The following is a 7,500-nucleotide window of genomic DNA, read 5'->3' as shown; positions in this document are numbered from 1 at the left end:
TTTTGCAAAAAAACTGGAAGAGAGACGTAGAAGACAGTGAAGGAAGGAGGGATGAGTGGCTTGTTTGGCACAGCTGCTGATACTAGAGGCTGAGAACGAGGGACACTGACGAAGAGAGAGAGAAAAAGAGATCTGAAGACCAGAGGATTGGAGGAGAGGAAGACTGGCACGTGTAGAGCTTCTCAAACATATGGACAGAGACAAGAGAGGGACACAGTGTCGGGGAACACACACACACATCACACGGAACAAACATCACACACACATCACACACACACACAGGCACCGATGAGGAGGGAACAGGGACCACGCTTCAGTCCGGGGTGAGTTAACTTCTACTGACAGTAACCATGAGCCAAACACACACACACGCACTCATAATACACAAAGGTGTAAACGTGACACACACACAAACACACGCACACACAGATGCAATCAGATATTTGCACATACTCATACACACAGACATAAACATACCAACTCGTAAACATACTGAGGTCAATAGATGACTGTGTGTGTGTCATTGTGCGGCTCTCTACCCTGACCAGTCTGACACTCTCTCACCAGGGTTAGGAGAGAGAGAACAGATCCGAGAGGGAAAGAGGAGTGTGTGTGTTTACCTGTGGATGAATGTGAGCGAGTGTGTGTGTTTACCTGTGGATGAATGTGAGCGAGTGTGTGTGTTTACCTGTGGATGAATGTGAGCGACTGTGTGTTTACCTGTGGATGAATGTGAGCGAGTGTGTGTGTTTACCTGTGGATGAATGTGAGCGAGTGTGTGTGTTTACCTGTGGATGAATGTGAGCGAGTGTGTGTGTTTACCTGTGGATGAATGTGAGCGAGTGTGTGTGTTTACCTGTGGAAGAATGTGAGCGAGTGTGTGTGGTTACCTGTGGATGAATGTGAGCGAGTGTGTGTTTACCTGTGGATGAATGTGAGCGAGTGTGTGTGTTTACCTGTGGATGAATGTGAGCGAGTGTGATTGTTTACCTGTGGATGAATGTGAGCGAGTGTGTGTGTTTACCTGTGGATGAATGTGAGCGAGTGTGATTGTTTACCTGTGGATGAATGTGAGCGAGTGTGTGTGTTTACCTGTGGATGAATTTTAGTGAGTGTGTGTGTTTACCTGTGGATGAATGTGAGCGAGTGTGTGTGTTTACCTGTGGATGAATGTGAGCGAGTGTGTGTGAGACCTGTGGGTTATATTGGAGTGAATTGGTAGCTGAAGCTGTAGTTGTAGTTGTATCCAACCAGAGAAGTGATTGGTAGCTGTAATTGTAGTTGTATCCAACCAGAGAAGTGATTGGTAGCTGTAATTGTAGTTGCATCCAACCAGAGAAGTAATTGGTAGCTGTAATTGTAGTTGTATCCAACCAGAGAAGTAATTGGAAGCAATAATTGTAGTTGTATCCAACCAGAGAAGTGATTGGTAGCTGTAATTGTAGTTGTATCCAACCAGAGAAGTAATTGGAAGCAATAATTGTGGATGTATCCAACCAGAGAAGTAATTGGTAGCTGTAATTGTAGTTGTATCCAACCAGAGAAGTAATTGGTAGCTGTAATTGTAGTTGTATCCAACCAGAGAAGTGATTGGTAGCTGTAATTGTAGTTGTATCCAACCAGAGAAGTAATTGGAAGCAATAATTGTAGTTGTATCCAACCAGAGAAGTGATTGGTAGCTGTAATTGTAGTTGTATCCAACCAGAGAAGTAATTGGTAGCTGTAATTGTAGTTGTATCCAACCAGAGAAGTAATTGGTAGCTGTAATTGTAGTTGTATCCAACCAGAGAAGTGATTGGTAGCTGTAATTGTAGTTGTATCCAACCAGAGAAGTGATTGGTAGCTGTAATTGTAGTTGTATCCAACCAGAGAAGTGATTGGTAGCTGTAATTGTAGTTGTATACAACCAGAGAAGTAATTGGAAGCAATAATTGTAGTTGTATCCAACCAGAGAAGTGATTGGTAGCTGTAATTGTAGTTGTATCCAACCAGAGAAGTAATTGGAAGCAATAATTGTAGTTGTATCCAACCAGAGAAGTAATTGGTAGCTGTAATTGTAGTTGTATCCAACCAGAGAAGTAATTGGTAGCTGTAATTGTAGTTGTATCCAACCAGAGAAGTAATTGGTAGCTGTAATTGTAGTTGTATCCAACCAGAGAAGTAATTGGTAGCTGTAATTGTAGTTGTATCCAACCAGAGAAGTAATTGGTAGCTGTAATTGTAGTTGTATCCAACCAGAGAAGTAATTGGTAGCTGTAATTGTAGTTGTATCCAACCAGAGAAGTAATTGGTAGCCTACTGTATGGGGAGTTGGTAGAGTTGAGTTTGCAGACAGCACAGCTCAACCCTCTGTCATGAATGCTATGCTATACTGCCAGCAGCATTTCATAGCTGATTTGCCAGGCTGTCGTGATGATGTATGGAATGATGTACGTGTACTGTATGTCACGATGCTGAGTGTAAACACATATGTCCCGTGGCTGTAACACTGCCACATTTCATCTACAACTTTATGAATATGATTTACAGCCTATAAAATAGTGCTTGTAGGATTTCCTCTGTTATGTTGTTGTAGCTGTCTCTACCTGTCTGTCTGTTATTTATTTTATTTATTTTTTAATTTTACCTTTATTTAACCAGGTAGGCAAGTTGAGAACAAGTTCTCATTTACAATTGCGACCTGGCCAAGATAAAGCAAAGCAGTTCGACAGATACAACGACACAGAGTTACACATGGAGTAAAACAAACATACAGTCAATAATACAGTATAAACAAGTCTATATACAATGTGAGCAAATGAGGTGAGAAGGGAGGTAAAGGCAAAAAAGGTCATGGTGGCAAAGTAGATACAATATAGCAAGTAAAACACTGGAATGGTAGTTTTGCAATGGAAGAATGTGCAAAGTAGAAATAAAAATAATGGGGTGCAAAGGAGCAAAATAAATAAATTAATTAAATACAGTTGGGAAAGAGGTAGTTGTTTGGGCTAAATTATAGGTGGGCTATGTACAGGTGCAGTAATCTGTGAGCTGCTCTGACAGTTGGTGCTTAAAGCTAGTGAGGGAGATAAGTGTTTCCAGTTTCAGAGATTTTTGTAGTTCGTTCCAGTCATTGGCAGCAGAGAACTGTAAGGAGAGGCGGCCAAAGAAAGAATTGGTTTTGGGGGTGACTAGAGAGATATACCTGCTGGAGCGTGTGCTACAGGTGGGAGATGCAATGGTGACCAGCGAGCTGAGATAAGGGGGGACTTTACCTAGCAGGGTCTTGTAGATGACATGGAGCCAGTGGGTTTGGCGCCGAGTATGAAGCGAGGGCCAGCCAACGAGAGCGTACAGGTCGCAATGGTGGGTAGTATATGGGGCTTTGGTGACAAAACGGATTGCACTGTGATAGACTGCATCCAATTTGTTGAGTAGGGTATTGGAGGCTATTTTGTAAATGACATCGCCAAAGTCGAGGATTGGTAGGATGGTCAGTTTTACAAGGGTATGTTTGGCAGCATGAGTGAAGGATGCTTTGTTGCGAAATAGGAAGCCAATTCTAGATTTAACTTTGGATTGGAGATGTTTGATATGGGTCTGGAAGGAGAGTTTACAGTCTAACCAGACACCTAAGTATTTGTAGTTGTCCACGTATTCTAAGTCAGAGCCGTCCAGAGTAGTGATGTTGGACAGGCGGGTAGGTGCAGGTAGCGATCGGTTGAAGAGCATGCATTTAGTTTTACTTGTATTTAAGAGCAATTGGAGGCCACGGAAGGAGAGTTGTATGGCATTGAAGCTTGCCTGGAGGGTTGTTAACACAGTGTCCAAAGAAGGGCCGGAAGTATACAGAATGGTGTCGTCTGCGTAGAGGTGGATCAGAGACTCACCAGCAGCAAGAGCGACCTCATTGGTGTATACAGAGAAGAGAGTCGGTCCAAGAATTGAACCATGTGGCACCCCCATAGAGACTGCCAGAGGTCCGGACAACAGACCCTCCGATTTGACACACTGAACTCTATCAGAGAAGAAGTTGGTGAACCAGGCGAGGCAATCATTTGAGAAACCAAGGCTGTTGAGTCTGCCGATGAGGATGTGGTGATTGACAGAGTCGAAAGCCTTGGCCAGATCAATGAATACGGCTGCACAGTAATGTTTCTTATCGATGGCGGTTAAGATATCGTTTAGGACCTTGAGCGTGGCTGAGGTGCACCCATGACCAGCTCTGAAACCAGATTGCACAGCAGAGAAGGTATGGTGAGATTCGAAATGGTCGGTAATCTGTTTGTTGACTTGGCTTTCGAAGACCTTAGAAAGGCATGGTAGGATAGATATAGGTCTGTAGCAGTTTGGGTCAAGAGTGTCCCCCCCTTTGAAGAGGGGGATGACCGCAGCTGCTTTCCAATCTTTGGCAATCTCAGACGACACGAAAGAGAGGTTGAACAGACTAGAAAATAGGGGTGGCAACAATTTCGGCAGATAATTTTAGAAAGAAAGGGTCCAGATTGTCTAGCCCGGCTGATTTGTAGGGGTCCAGAATTTGCAGCTCTTTCAGAACATCAGCTGAATGGATTTGGGAGAAGGAGAAATGGGGAAGGCTTGGGCGAGTTGCTGTTGGGGGTGCAGTGCTGTTGACAGGGGTAGGAGTAGCCAGGTGGAAAGCATGGCCAGCAGTAGAAAAATGCTTATTGAAATTTTCAATTATGGTGGATTTATCAGTGGTGACAGTGTTTCCTATCTTCAGTGCAGTGGGCAGCTGGGAGGAGGTGTTCTTATTCTCCATGGACTTTACAGTGTCCCAGAACTTTTTTGAGTTAGTGTTGCAAGAAGCAAATTTCTGCTTGAAAAAGCTAGCCTTGGCTTTTCTAACTGCCTGTGTATAATGGTTTCTAGCTTCCCTGAACAGCTGCATATCACGGGGGCTGTTCGATGCTAATGCAGAACGCCATAGGATGTTTTTGTGTTGGTTAAGGGCAGTCAGGTCTGGGGAGAACCAAGGGCTATATCTGTTCCTGGTTCTAAATTTCTTGAATGGGGCATGTTTATTTAAGATGGTTAGGAAGGCATTTTAAAAAAATATCCAGGCATCCTCTACTGACGGGATGAGGTCAATATCCTTCCAGGATACCCCGGCCAGGTCGATTAGAAAGGCCTGCTCGCTGAAGTGTTTCAGGGAGCGTTTTACAGTGATGAGAGGAGGTCGTTTGACCGCTGACCCATTACGGATGCAGGCAATGAGGCAGTGATCGCTGAGATCTTGGTTGAAGACAGCAGAGGTGTATTTAGAGGGGAAGTTGGTTAGGATGATATCTATGAGGGTGCCCGTGTTTAAGGCTTTGGGGAGGTACCTGGTAGGTTCATTGATAATTTATGTGAGATTGAGGGCATCAAGTTTAGATTGTAGGATGGCTGGGGTGTTAAGCATGTTCCAGTTTAGGACGCCTAGCAGCACGAGCTCTGAAGATAGATGGGGGGCAATCAGTTCACATATGGTGTCCAGAGCACAGCTGGGGGCAGAGGGTGGTCTATAGCAGGCGGCAACGGTGAGAGACTTGTTTTTAGAGAGGTGGATTTTTAAAAGTAGAAGTTCAAATTGTTTGGGTACAGACCTGGATAGTAGGACAGAACTCTGCAGGCTATCTTTGCAGTAGATTGCAACACCGCCCCCTTTGGCAGTTCTATCTTGTCTGAAAATGTTGTAGTTTGGAATTAAAATGTCTGAATTTTTGGTGGTCTTCCTAAGCCAGGATTCAGACACAGCTAGAACATCCGGGTTGGCAGAGTGTGCTAAAGCAGTGAATAGAACAAACTTAGGGAGGAGGCTTCTAATGTTAACATGCATGAAACCAAGGCTATTACGGTTACAGAAGTCGTCAAAAGAGAGCGCCTGGGGAATAGGAGTGGAGCTAGGCACTGCAGGGCCTGGATTCACCTCTACATCGCCAGAGGAACATAGGAGGAGTAGAATAAGGGTGCGGCTAAAAGCAATAAGAATTGGTCGTCTAGAACGTCTGGAACAGAGAGTAAAAGGAGGTTTCTGGGGGCGATAAAATAGCATCAAGGTATAATGTACAGACAAAGGTAAGGCATGATGTGAATACAGTGGAGGTAAACCTAGGTATTGAGTGATGAAGAGAGAGATATTGTCTCTAGAAACATCATTGAAACCAGGAGATGTCATTGCATGTGGGTGGTGGAACTAATGGGTTGGATAAGGTATAGTGAGCAGGACTAGAGGCTCTACAGTGAAATAAGCCAATAAACACTAACCAGAACAGCAATGGACAAGACATATTGACATTAAGGAGAGGCATGCTTAGTCGAGTGATCAAAAGGGTCCAGTGAGTGGAGAGGTCACGGCGATTTAGACAGCTAGCCAGGCCATCGGTAGCAAGCTAGCATAGGATGGAGGTCTGTTGTTAGCCACCTCTTGCGTTCGGTCAGTAGATTAGTGGGGTTCCGTGTGGTAGAGGGGATTAATCCAAATCACACAACAACAACAAAAATAAGAACAATAGATATAGTTATAGAGGCCCGAGAAGAAAACATAATAATAATACAAATAAATAAATTGTCCGATTGTCTATTCAGATAGCAGCCGGTAAGACAGCTAACGGTTAGCGGGCCGCAGATGGGCGTTCAGGTAACGTCGCGACGGAGGAGCCAGCCGGATCTCCTTCAGGTAGATAACGTCGGCAGTCCAGTTGTGAAGGCCCGGTGGGCCTAACGGGTCCGGATAGGTGACTGCAGCCCAGGAGTGAATGATGGAACTCAGGAGTGATTGACGGAGCTGGCTAGCACCGGAACAATCGATGTTTGCTCCGGAATCGACAACAGCCGACTGTCACACGGATAGCAGCTAGCTAGCTGTGAGATCCGGGTATGAATGTCCAGAGAGCAGTTGAAATCCAGGGACATGGAGAGAAAAAATTGGTCCGGTATGTTCCGTTCCGAGCCGCGCTGCGCCGTACAAAACTGGCAATAGATTTTCGATAGATTTTCGAGCTAAAGGATAGCTGATGACCACAAACCGTGGTTAGCTGAATACTAACGATTTGCCAGTAAAGAAGCTAACTAGCTTCTGATTAGCTTCTGGATTAGCTTCTGGGCTAGCTCCTGGCTAGCTTCTGGCTAGTTTCTGGCTAGCTTCTTGGAGTTTCTGGCTAGCTTCTTGGAGGATTACAGATCTGAGGTAAATAATACATTTTTTATAAATATAAATTGGTGAGGCTGGTTGCAGGAGAGTGTTTAGAAGATGAGTTGATGGAAAATAAAAATAAAATGTATGTGAAAAAAGTTGTAAATATATATATATATACAGGACACGACAAGACGAGGACAAAAGACGTCTGAACTGCTATGCGATCTTGGAGGTTTTTTTTGTCTGTTATGTTGTTGTAGCTGTCTCTCTCTGTCTGTCTGGTATGTTGTTGTAGCTGTCTCTCGCTGTCTGTCTGTTTGGTTGTTGTAGCTGTCTCTCGCTGTCTGTCTGTTATGTTGTTGTAGCTGTCTCTCGCTGTC

General features: G+C 44.3%; 1 protein-coding gene across 2 annotated transcripts in view; it reads left to right on the top strand.

The window, feature by feature from the left end:
- The window catches only part of LOC110530698 (leucine-rich repeat and immunoglobulin-like domain-containing nogo receptor-interacting protein 3), a 120,885-nt gene that overhangs the window by 291 nt on the left and 113,094 nt on the right, over positions 1–7,500 (top strand). For both annotated transcript variants that reach the window (XM_021613944.2, XM_021613943.2), the window contains exon 1: positions 1–323. This exon is cut by the window's left edge and continues 291 nt beyond it. The gene's annotated coding sequence lies outside the window, so the exon portion shown is untranslated. The remainder of the gene's footprint in view (positions 324–7,500) is intronic.

The sequence above is a fragment of the Oncorhynchus mykiss genome, chromosome 8 (assembly GCF_013265735.2).
Source record: "Oncorhynchus mykiss isolate Arlee chromosome 8, USDA_OmykA_1.1, whole genome shotgun sequence".
NCBI classification, from domain to species: Eukaryota; Metazoa; Chordata; class Actinopteri; order Salmoniformes; family Salmonidae; genus Oncorhynchus; species Oncorhynchus mykiss.
The sequence above is the reverse complement of the archived record's forward strand: the minus strand, read 5'-3'. Positions and strand labels throughout refer to the sequence as shown.